The sequence below is a fragment of the Phoenix dactylifera genome, chromosome 8, assembly GCF_009389715.1.
Source record: "Phoenix dactylifera cultivar Barhee BC4 chromosome 8, palm_55x_up_171113_PBpolish2nd_filt_p, whole genome shotgun sequence".
NCBI lineage: Eukaryota > Viridiplantae > Streptophyta > Magnoliopsida > Arecales > Arecaceae > Phoenix > Phoenix dactylifera.
Window position 1 is genome coordinate 19,244,168 of NC_052399.1, and position 13,275 is coordinate 19,257,442.

The 13,275-nt window shown below is 40.0% G+C and overlaps 1 pseudogene; it reads right to left on the minus strand.

Annotated features, from left to right (window-relative positions):
• Window positions 1-1,127: 1,127 nt before the first annotated feature.
• On the minus strand, window positions 1,128-12,989 carry LOC103703006 (annotated as a pseudogene).
• Window positions 12,990-13,275: the final 286 nt, after the last annotated feature.

A 13,275-nucleotide genomic window follows, 5' to 3' on the forward strand; every position in this document is an offset into this window, starting at 1 on the left:
TATATTTGGCAGATCTATAGGCCCATGTGGAAGGGCCCTTTTGAAAGGTATTAATTTTTTATAAAAGAACTCATGAAATATTTTTTAATCCAGGTGGGATCGGACACCCCACCTCCTCTCCGCTCCTCATTTTCCTTCTTCTCTCCTACTGCCTCCGTTTCTTCCCGTGAACTCCGCTTCTTCCCGTGAACCAACCCCCCACCCCCTCTCCTTTGCCGGCCCTCCCTCCTCTCTCCTACCGGCTACGTTTCTTCCCGTGACCACGTGGTACCGGTTCTTCCCGTGAACATCCCTCTCCTGGCTCTCCTTCCTCTCTGCTAAACGGGTCTTTGAATGAAAGGTGATTAAGAGCTTGACCAGGAGGAGTCAGATCGAGCATAACAAGACTGGCTGTAGCTGCCCCGGACTAGACGCACTCAAGCATGTCATTTTTCTTAATAGAAAAGCACCAAAGCAGCAACACCATATAGCCATGCCATTTCCATACCTGAACTGAATTGAGCAGCGGGGCATCAAACAAGGCGAATGTAAACCGAACCACGGCAAAACAGCAAAGGACCCATCTTGAACCAACAGCCCGTGTTAACCTGTTCCATTCACTTCTTCGTAGAGAGCGAAGAAGACCCCTGCAGAATGCCGCATTTCCTCAATCAGCGCCACCACGGGGTCTGGCCGGAACGCCCACGGTCCCTTACAACGGCAATTTATTAGAGCGGCTACCGTTGAATGGCAGTCTAATCAGGTAACTTAAAAAAGGAAATTTCGCTATGCGGACGCCGACAAGCGGAGATGGGCGACAATAATGCACCATCGACTGTACCAACTACCGCGTCCACATCCACATATTAATACACTACTCGACAAGGATGCCGAAACGAAGAAACAACCTAGAAACTCGACAGCGCTGCCTAACAAATCCAGTAAGCCCTGGGCCACAAGGGGGCCGCCGCCCTGAGACATGACCTTACGTAATAGCTGCAAAAAGTTAGATTTCAATAGGCTGACAATCAAGATTGCAGAGTGACCGACTAAGAAAACATCAAGCAGAGTTTGAAAGAGAAGTCAGGCTTTTTTACCAAAAAAAAAAAAAAAAAAAGATAAGTCAGGCTCGCAAAGAACCAGAACCATAAGCCAAGCGTCCGCAAGAATCATATCTTAGTGCTTTCTTCAATTTGCATGACTTAATTGACATAATTAGATCCTACGGAAGGCCATGAGCCTAACTGAAATATTTCATGGTACCTTTTTTTGGAGTTTTTGATGTAGTCGAAATCTAAAAGACTAGTTGGCTTTGATCTGACAGCCAAGCCAAGCACCAGAGTAACTGGTGACACAGACACAATGATGATGACCTTCCCTTAAAAGCGCATGCAAAACTGATGGGCCTAGGAGAACCTAAACCCCCGTGTAGATAGACTAGTTCTCCTGGACGAACTTAATCCTCCTCTCTGTGGAGGATTTGAGCTCAGCCTTGAGACCCTCTAAGCCCTGCTTCTCACAATTAGAAAGGGATCCAATCCAAGTACTTCCTCCGCACCATTCTTTCCCGGCCTCACCTGTAAAACGAAAGAGGATGGAGCAATTTTTAAGAGATGCAAGTTGGCTCAAAGATCATGACCTAACAACGGATAGCAAAGAATATTTCTAGTCATTTTAATCACCATAAGTTTGGTAAAAGAACATCACAGGCATAAGCGCATTACACCACACACTGGTTGTAGAAAGATCACAGTCTGCATGATAAATCACCTGGAAGCATATTTCACAGAAAAGTAGAGGATCTAGCCGATTCACCAAAAAAAAAAAAAAAAGTAGTGGATCCATAAGTTACTATTTGTCATCAAGTATTTAAAAAAGTGAATCAGGACTTAGGAATCAGGTCGGCCACACTGTTTGGTTACTCGTTCCAACCAAGCACCAGAGTGGAGATCAGCAGAGAATCTCATTGTTTGTTTCAGTGCTCAAAAAGAGTTCTATGCTACTTGGGGAAGATTGCATCGGTTGTTGTATCATTGCAATTAAACCAAACTAGGTCAATGGTTAGAGTACATGGAAACCAGAAAAGATTAGATGACAGCTAATACATGTATTGCTTCATAGAGAACTAAAAACTCCTAGTTACAACAAAAGAAAAGGGAGGTTTGCAAGGATTCCTTTTTGGGGCAAAAAGCAAGAAATCAGGTCTAAAGGAGATTCCATGGGAATCTACTATGAACTGGTTAGCTGTTTGTGCATGCACATGCTTTGATAATAGTTGCAGGCTGTGTATGGCGAACTGGTCTAGTGTAACATGCAAGCCACTACCATATAACTAGTAAAATCAAAATTACTATGAAATTTTAGTGCAGTCAAACTGCTGGTGAAATTAACCTTTTCATGGCTAAGCACAAGGGAGAAATGTCTCTAAACCATATACTTGGTATTCAAAGACTAAAAGGCAGAGTGCACAACATTAGTTGGCTTTAGGTTGAAAATTACTGCTTTCTGTTGTTCCCAATTGGTAGCTACTCAGGATTTGTTAGACAAATGAAGTTTGCTCCAGAATCTAATCATGGTTTTGAGTACACCGTTCCATATCAGATGTACTGTACCATATTGATTGGAACCGACACCTGGTTACCAAGTATTTGCAACAAAAACTGTACTGTGCCAACACTGTACCATTTGCATACAAATATGGGTAACAAAACCAATCCTTAAAACCTTGATCTGAATCACCTTGTTTTATGTACTTGGGATTTCTTTTCTTATATGGTTATAATGCCACACTTCGACCCACAGAGTTTGTTATTTATGTAAAAAATCAACACCCAGATGCCCCAATTCAGCATGTCAAAGTCAGTTAAGTTTGCAAATCCTCCAACAGATTATATGTTGTCCAGCAGGTGTAGTTGCTCATACTTGGGGTTCAAACAAAAAGTCATCAGTTCTAACAAGAGGCCTGCAAGCAATAACAGATCATTCGAGCATCATGACACGATGTTATGACTAAATTTATTAAACAGTTAAGATCATCCTATGTTTGATCTCCCTTTCCAGCCTGATTACAAATTTTTTAAAACAGTTTTATCATATCAGCATAATTTGCAACACCTCACGTAAGGGTCCAAATTATCTCACATGTCCAAATTTTATTAATTGAAAATGTTAAGCTTTTTCTTTCAAATTTTGATCCTTTCAAAAGGTAGAATTATTCTCTTGTTTCTTTCTTTTTCTTTTTGTTGGATGGAGGTAGGGAAGGTGGGGGGGGGGGGGGATTGTCTACAATGGTGCAGCTCTTACTCTTTATCAAGCTCGAAATGTAAAATGGCAAACTCTTTTAAATGTATAGTAAAAAGGATTATAAGAACACCTTTTTAAGAACAAAAAGGCAATAATGACCAAAGTCAATCTCTTCAAGCATGAACATCAACAATAATTCATGAGCATAAAGAAACCAAAGACTAGCACATGTAATTTTATAAATACTCATTACTTAATATTTGAGTTAGTTCATTAAAGTTTCTTAATAAATTGGAAAACCAATCTTTCTGTGTTTCTAGTCTAGAGATTGACGACAAGAAATTGTGTTGATATATTACTTCAATGTTACATACCCTCAGATAAATCTGCAATAATATATGCCGGAGAAAACTATTAAAATATATGAAAAAGATAAATAATGAACCTTAAAAGAAAGTCAAAACATCAATGAAGCATTTATAGGGTTTTCAAAATTTAATCACCAAAAAAATAAAACATTATATATAAATGTTCAATTTTTTCCAAATATTTATTCTGTTTTCTTCATTCACTATAGCTGTGTATTTTAATTTAACAGAAGATGCCGGAACTTCTGAACTAACCAACAATAGCTGCTGGATTGGTTAATGGAAAATTGGAAATCATAATAAACTGACAACTGCCACGTGTAATGTATCTTTATGGTGTATCTTATGGCCATTAGATTAGTTTCAAGATAATTCTTTTATAAAAAAAAATTATACTTATGTCATGAAACTACTAACACTAAATATGTATTTTTAACATCTATTTTTTTTCCTGATCCCATACATCTCTGTCGTAAACATCCCCCTAAAAGCATTCTTGATGTATTCATTGTGTAGCATTTTTTATTTATTTATTATTCAGTAATGCACAATCCCACCTTGCATCCCTATTACAGATTTATTTATGTTCCTATCTAAATTGACCAATAGCATTGCAACTAGCGGTGTAGGTGGTTATCAACTTTTATACTATCTTGATCTGCACAAATCTTATTCATCGTAAAATGTTATCCATCTCAAGCACTCCTAACCCAAGTTGCAAATCTGTAAATTATACAGTCATCAATCACTTGAAATACGTGGCAATCTTGGTAAGGCGGACAGTGTAATCCAGCAGCCTTGGTAAAATTAGGAGCGTATTTCGCAGGACGCAGCTCAACCTACACTTCAGAAACAGCTGTGGGGTGGGCCAACACGCATATTTGGATGCCCCCGCAGCCAGACAGCAGCCTACAAAAAGAGCTGCATGCCTCTTATAGTGCTGCATCTCATCCGACGTCCAAATCAATCACAGGATGAGCTGCAAGGCCTACAGCTGAGTCCCCTTTGTACTTGAGACCGTCCTCAACACCTCCACGCTCCCTCTTCGAGCACCTACTGCCCCCTCCAAGCCATTCTCCCACTCTGGGCAACCCCTTGCCAGCACTGTCCAGAGACCTCTTGTATCAAAGTTCCGAACCTCCCGTGACCATCCTCGCCAAGCCCTACCCCAGGCCCAGGGCCGGCTCCAGCCTTAGGCGACTGAGGCGGTCGCCTAAGGCCCCCGGCCCAAGGAAGGCCCCGCTCAGCCACCCACTGCACAGTTTTTTCTTTTTCCTGCTTAACGCTGCATAGCTTCACATCCGAAAGCTAGCAGCCTAGCAGGACAGTGAGCTACCGGCTACCACCTGGCTATGCCGCTACAGTGCGTCCCCGACGACAGACAGGCTATGGGCTATAGGTGTCTGAGGTGAGGTAAGGCGGGCGACGGCTACGACAAACAACGGACATTCCCTCCCCCTTCTCTGCCGGTGCTTTTTTTTTTTGCTGAACCTTCTCAGCTTCTTCAGTTCTCCTCTCCCCCCAGACTCCAGTGCTTCTTGCCTTCTTCAATTCTTCGGTAGCTCGACCCTTCCCTTCTCGGCTCGATCATGACACCGTCGACGGCTTGAGGCTACTCAAATCTTCAGTTCTTGGCTGCCCCTGCTCCGACGGGGAGCATCCACTAACTCTAAGCCGGGCCCAGGAGCATCCAAGTTCCAACGGGATTACGGGAATTCGGGAAGCATCCAATTTTATCGTCGCTGCCCAACTTGTATAGCTGTAACCTGTAAGTCTTGATTTCTCTTTTTTCTGATTTTCTGTGATCAAGTGCAAGATATAAAAAAGAAAACCCTGATTCTCTTTTTTCTCCTGCCGTTCTATCTGATTTCTTTTATCTATTTTCTTCTTTACTTCCCTTTCCCTCTCTGGTCTCTCTGTATGGGTTAGATCGGCTGCATCTCTTGTTTTTTGTTGCTGGTCCATGCTCTTAGAATTGTTATTTAGCAATCTACTGTTGGCGCATCAGATGTTTGTTAATTTGCTGCAGTGATTTGTTCATAGACAATATAGCATCGGTCCAATGCATTTCAGGGCCCAATGCATTTAGATAGGATTCTTGTGTTATTTTTTTGTTCCTGATTTGAAGTTTTCTACAAAGTAAAATACATATCATTCTCCATTTAGTGTTTGCTTGTTGTTTTTGTGTAACTCATAATTGGTTTTCACATGCAGAGTTGTAGCTGTTGCAACTCAATTCCAACGGTCTTTTATGAAACTTCTATGTGATGCTCAATTTGAAGAACTATCAGCACAAGATTTGCTGTTGACATATGCATTGAACAATGACTATCTCTTGACATTGCCAATCTATGTTGATTGGAAAAAGGCTTCGGAGTCCAATGCAATAATATTCAGGTAAAGTCATTGGGCTTAATTCTAACCTATGTTTTGGTTGAACAAGGAAATCACGTAATTGTGACATTGTTGTTGAACATACTGGTTGTGTACATAATTCATTGTTTCATCCTACTGTTTTGGAAGTATCAGTATCATTAAAAGGTTAAATGTAGCATGTATCATTTCCTTTGTACCATTCACATATTCAGATTAAGATACAGTTTTCTTTGCTTATTTCCTGCTATGCCGATGTTACTTTTGTTATTGCTTTTAGTTATCACCCAGTGTATGTTTGTTTCTTTTTCTGGTGAAGCTTCCTAATAAACATCCATTATAAAGAACTACTTAGTAATTGTAGCATACATTGAACATCTCAGTCTGGTTTGCAATATATTTATAAACACAGTTTTAAGTTCCATCCAGGGCTCTGAATCTGAAAAGTTGAACTTCTTGGTTTTGGTTGGAGCCAATCCAAAACCTAGGTTGGCTTTGGAGTTTTGGCTTGTAAGACCATATTTAGTTGTATATATGGACTATTTGTGTTTTTCTCCTTACTCTTCATTTGTTTAAATTCTGAAAAGTACTTCATTATTTTAAATAAATTTTTAAAGTATTTTGCACTTATTAAAATATTTTATCATTTTTTTAAAAAAGGCCTCTCTTAGTGAGTTCGCCTTAGGCCTCCAAATATATTGGGTCGCCCCTGCCCAGGCCCCCCTCCACCCACCATTACCAGATCTCTCTCTACACTCTGCCAGACCTCCCCCAAGCTCTCTGGCCCATGGGAGTGGAGCCAAGATTTGCAATTAGGGGGGCCCCATTGGTACTTTATTGATGATTGTTAAACTAGTCACCATCTTCTTATATCATACATGAAGATTAATACAAATTTTTAAGGAGGTAATGTATAATTACATAAGGATGCTGACAAAAGTGAGTGAGTGAGTCATAAAACTAACCAATTTTTTGAAACAAAATTGATCTAAATTTAATCATAAAGTTCCTTAACCAATTGCAAACTTTCCTTTTATTTAAAAAAAAAACCTTAACTTTTTCAAAACAAGTTTGTTTAGGCAGGAGATAACATGCTAAGAAGTCTTGAATTTCTAAATTTCAAAAATTTTAAGAGACGAATTTATTAAAAAATCAAATTTAAGATTATTATATTATTAATCATTTACAATAGGCATACACCATCCCCTAATTCAATATTCTTAAAAAAATGCAACCCATCTTGGCAACTGTCACATAAAACCTGAAAAAGACCAACAATAGAAACAAAATCTTTAACTATGTACACGTTATTAAAAAAGTCTAAATGTCAATGCATCAATAGTAGACTCAAGGCTCCAGTTCTTGAGAGTCATGGACTCAATCGTAGCAAATAAAGAGCCTGAGAAGGGAACTAGAAATATCTCTCTTCTCAAGTTGAAGAGAGATCAAGGTGTGGGAGGTTGGAAATGGGAAACCATGGGAAAAAGAAAGTCTCCCCTTGATTGGAAGGGACTGAACCGCACAAAAGCATAAAAAGATTATCCAGGTTCTATCTTTTCTCTTCTTTATTTGAGCAGAATCATAATTTGGGTAGAGTTCCAGGTCCTCTTTGCTTCCGAAAATGACTAGATTCTCTACTAAACTTCATGAGATTGGACCACAAAGGCGAGTTCAAAATCCAATGGCCCAACTTCAATCCCACCATAAAATAATATAGATAAAACAAAAGGAAACATAATAAAATCTACAGAAGCTCTGAAGGGGGCACCAAGTGCCGGCGTGCTGTGAAACACAGGATGGGGGAAGAGGGGTTCTAGTAATTTTTGCCAGGCAGGCGGCATGTGCCACACCCAGGCCCCCTCGCTCCACCCTTGCTGGCCCAAGCCTCACCATGGACCCCCTCTGCCTGCTGCCACCAAATCTCCCTCTAGGCTTCATTGGACCTCCCCCAACCTCCCTTGCCCAAACCCTGCCCCGACTCCCTTCCACTTGCAACTGTCAAAACTCCCCTCTCATCTCAGAGCGAAGCCTCCCACTCCTCCCAACCTCAAAACCCTGAATTCCCCCTTGCCAGTACTGAAGGCCAAGCCGCCTCCATCACCACAACCCCTCTCCCCCATCTCTTCTCCTTACCCCTCTCCTCCACCACCCTTCCCCTTAATCCACCATTTTGCTCGCCTTCCCATCCCCAACCCCAACCCCCACCCCTCATCACCCACCAAACAGACAAGATTAAGCCCCCTCAAGTGAAGAGCTTGCAACTCAAGATGCATTACAGCTTGAGTTGTAGTGCAAATCTGAATACAGGGATCCAAACAGCTCCTAAATTCAAGTAAGACAGACCCTACAACTCCTCTCCCCCATCTCCTCCTTACCCCTCTCCTCCACCACCCTTCCCCTCAATCCACCATTTTGCTCACCTTCCCAGCCCCCACCCTTCATCACCCACCAAACAGGCAAGATTAAGCTCCCAGAAGTGAAGATCTTGCAACTCAAGATACATTACAACTGGAGTTGCAGTGCAAATCCACCTACAGGGATCTAAACAGCCCCTAAATGCAAGTAAAACTGAACCTGATATTTATCCAATGTTAGAAAGGATCCAACACATGCCCATGGGAAAGGATCCAACAAACCATAAATTAGTCACTTCAAAACTTTACATGATGATTCTGGGAAAGGTGGACGATGTAACCCACAGCCTTGGTAAATTTATATGCAAGTATAGTGAACCTAATATTTATACAGCATAGTAGAAAGGATCCAACTCATGCCCATAGAAGAGGAGGGAAGAGAAGAAGAAAGGATCCAACTCATGCCCATAGGAAAGGATCCAACCCATGCCCATGGAAGAGAAGGACAAAGATGATGAAGAAGAAGAACAAAAAGAAGAGGCAAGCATTACAGCATCCTTCCATCCCCCTTTACACAATGAAAAGTGCATTTTGCTACACTTAATTCTATGTCAGTTTCAAAATTATATACAATGCTTTCATTAACAGAAGAGAAGTATTTTTTCATTGTCCTTTTCAGAACTGGCATTTAACCATCAAGTCTGCTGTTTCATGCAAAAGGTCAGAACTGCTAGTCTTTCGAGAGACATTGCGTTACTTCAAAAGTCCCAAAATGAGGTCTTAATTTTATTTAAAAAATGATTTGGGAAATACTTTAGAGATCAATTTTTGACATCTCACCTCATGTCCTTTTTTTCTTTTTCACAAACCTAAATAGGATATATACTTCATAGTACTTTTCTCTAATGCGTTCCATTAAACCTCCTCATGTTTTCCATTTTCATTGACTCCTAATTTAATGCACACAAGTTACCTTTAGATCAATACAAACAAAAGAAAGAGGGGAAGAGAAATTTAACATGTTGAGAAGAAGTTATTAATGATGCAATACTAACCATGATAATCGACACTATTTTCGATCACTAAATAGACAAATACTTCCACATTCAATAAATAAAATCAAAATCCAGAACAGATATTTTAAGAAAATTCCTCAACAAAAGCAAGCATTTGAAATTAAATTTGAAAGTAATTTCTTTTTTAATAATGATTTAATCATATATAAGTATCAAACATATATTGACTTCATCTTGAACTTTCATAAGTCAGACCTTGGGGCATCATTAAACATTGCAAATCCTTGGCTGCTACTGTATAGTAGTGACACAACTAAGTAGGGAGGTTAATATAGTGATTCAAGAATCGGTATGTAGCAGAAGTATTATTCCTAGCTGCCTGATCAACTATAAGTTCCCAGCAATGATAGACAGAGGGCATTTTAACAATCTAACGAAAAATAGAATTGCAGAACAAAAAAAAGGTATCATGTTAAGCATAAATCAAAACATATCAAATGATTTTATAAATATTGTAACAGAAAAAATACACATAAGTTTATCAAAATTACCATGGAGGCAAAGAAAGGTAGTTCAGTGATGCTTGATTGCACAAAAGAGAATTCCACAAAATCTGGAGCCCCATTGAGCCCCTTCAAGCATGCATCAGCAAAGATGGTCCAAGCATAGCTGCACCAAAGTGCTACCGCTTATGTCCCAGACATTTAAATTCCATATTTATAAACTAACTCTCAAAATCAAAGCACTGGGCATAGGAAAGATTTGGATACAAAGCAAGGAGCATAAAAGCAACATTCAGAAGTAAGGACATAGTATACAATATGTCAATTAAAGAATTAGATAAATCGTTGTTTGTCTGATTCAACAACAAGGCCTATTGATTATCCGATTTAAAATTTAACTACTTTTGAACCATATGTTACCGTTATGGCCAGAGTATAAACACCAACAGAAAAAGAAAAGCCAAAACCGATATATTACAATGATCAAGGAGTTATAACCAGTAAAAAAAAATCTCTTACAAGAAAAGATAGAAATAGCAGAACTACAAAACGTAGTAAAACAGTAACTATTATTGTTTGCTTGATATCTCACAGCATGGGAGACATACATATATAATATAATATGAGGAAGAAGCATAGCTTCTAATCACATTTGACTTGTCTTACAAGTGAACAAAACAATCAGAAAAAATTAAACAGATAACTTACAAGTATACATGTGCTTGTGAAAACATGATACAAGAGTGATGGAACCAGCAATCAAACATCTAGCAAGATCTAGTGGAAAGAGATGGATTAAGAAGTTCCTTGAAAAGGGCATGAGATAGCATATGTAGATTAAAAATATAAGTTGCCATTGATTGATGCCACAATCGATGCTGACAACTCAGATAACCAAAAGGGCAAGGGAAACAAAACAAAATAAAAATAAAAGTATATTCTAGACTCCAGTCACCTAACAGGATATAGGATGGTAGTTGATTATTTTGTTGGGTTAACCTACAATGCACAGTTCTTCTAGACAAAATTCCTGCCAGTGCAGAAAAATAATACATGAACAATTTAAGGAGCAATAATATAAGTTACTAACAAAATTCAACTTCTTTTACTATAAATTTTGTTGTTGAAGTCATCAAAACTTTTCTTGATAAATGTATAAGCTGTTATAAACATAGTCTGAGCAGCAACTTAAAATCTTATACTAGGGACTACATCTGAGATGCAAAGTAAATTGCTACTGGACCATCCCACACTGAAGATTCTTTATTTAGTGATTAAGGTTGCCTAGCATAAAAAAAGTAGAGAAAAGATATCATGAAATCTGAAAAATGAGAAAAAGAGAAGGAGACAGGGCCTACGATTAGCTAAAATGAAAGAAAAGAAAAAAAATATAGCCAAAACAAAATAAATATAAAATAATAAAAACAAAAAAATAACTGTGTAAGAAATTATTTGCCCTTACTCATTATGCAAAGTGCAAAGAGTTCAAACTAAAACAGAAACTTCATAGAATGGTATCCATTTTGGTTTACCAGAGAATGTACATAGTCTATAAGAAAAATGATAAGCATTCTTCCAGCAATTCAGAATATCATAAGGGCTCGCCACTCATCAATAGTAAAATGTCAACATCATCTGATCCACAAATTTCATTCTTTTTTCATGATTTAGCTAAGCTTCACATCATATGATTATACAGGAGTAAATGCATAACAAGCGCCCACTATGTCATCAATCAAAAACAAAATTCTCAGACATTGCCCAAATATATTTGCATAAAAAACAAAATAATGCAAGATCGATCAAGCTATACGATACAGAAATACAACAATCCATGTGCGACATTCATATAGATAAGCCAATCCTAGTTTTGCAGTTAGAGAACACTTTTAAATCACAATAAATGGTTCTTCAGACTTACCCCATGGACAAGGTTGCAGAGCCTTTTCCAGCCATTGCTTCCACCACCTCAGTCCCTCCATCTTGTGTCCTCTTAGTGAGAGCCTTGATATCCTCCGTCAGTTAACGCATTGCTTGCTGGAGCAGCCCGCCAATCAGAAACAAAGTAATGTGTCAGATCACATAAGAGCTCCAAAGGAAGATAATGATAATAAAGAACAAATAACAAAAGACCCAAAAATAATGGAAACAGAATACACTCATAAAACAAAAAGAAACACCTGGGAAAACAGAGGCAGAATGGTTATACCGGCATGCCCACCAACAACAGGAACATTAACCTGTGCAACGAATAATTTCCGTCACCTAAGAGAAAAAGATTTTTGTAAGTGTGTGGAAGACCATCAAATAGGAATAAAAAAACTAACAATTCAAGAAAAGGTGAAAGCTTTACCCTCCACCGGAACCTTTGCCTTTCCGGCATAGAAAGTCTTAGCCCTGACCACATCGAGAGTGGTGACTCCAAAAAGCTTCTTCTCGTCATAAGTCCCCGCCTTCTTGAACACCTCGGCCGCAATCGGCACCGTCGAATTCACTGGGTTGCTAATCATATTAACAAGATTCTAATTTTAACCACGAAAAAAATATGTAGGTTATCTCCATGGTAAAAGAAACAAAAGGAGGAAAAGAAATGGAAAGGAGCGGTGGGTGGCGTACATTAGGGCAGTACTTGGCTATGGCGGTGCAGAGAGACTTGACGATGCCGGCATTGATATTGAATAGATCGTCGCGGGTCATGCCCGGTTTCCAGAAGACGCCGGCCGGGATGACGACGTCATCGGAGCCCTCTAGGGCTTTCCCGAGCTGCTCCTCGCCCATAAATCCAGCAACCTAGATCAAGAAAAGAGAAATCCAAGAACCTAGATCAGAGATTTTATAGGCTTAAAAGGGAGAAGAAGATGGGAGACGGTAGAACAAAGTGGAGGTGGGGGACCTGGGCACGGGCGTTGATATGGCTGACGTCGGCGGCGACGCCGGGGGTGCCGGCGATATCGTAGAGAGCGAGGAAGGAGACGAGGGTGTTGGGTTTCATGAGGAGGGCGAGGGGCTGGCCGATGCCGCCGGCGGCGCCGAGAATGGCGACCTTGCGCTCGGTGCTGGACTCGACGGAGAAGCACCGGCGGGGAGGTGGGAGGAAGCGCCGCCTCCTCTTCTGAGGGCGGTCTCCACCTATCGGAGAAGGAAAGCTCCCATCTGTCTTGCGTTCTTTCCAAGAGAGGAGGAGAGGAGAGGAGAGGAGAAATAGAACAAGAAAGGTTGTAGAAAGAAGGAGAGAGAGAAAGTGACCGGCACCGGACATGGAGGCGGAGAGAGAACTAATTAACAAAGACCGAAGGCCGCCCTCACGTGAGGACAGTGATGCGGTCGCCGCGGCTTGCACTGGATTCTTGGGAGATCTCCAGTGAGATTGAAATATTCAATTAATAATCGAACCAGTGATACGGAATTATAGAAAACTCCGTGAATTCTTGCGGGCAGA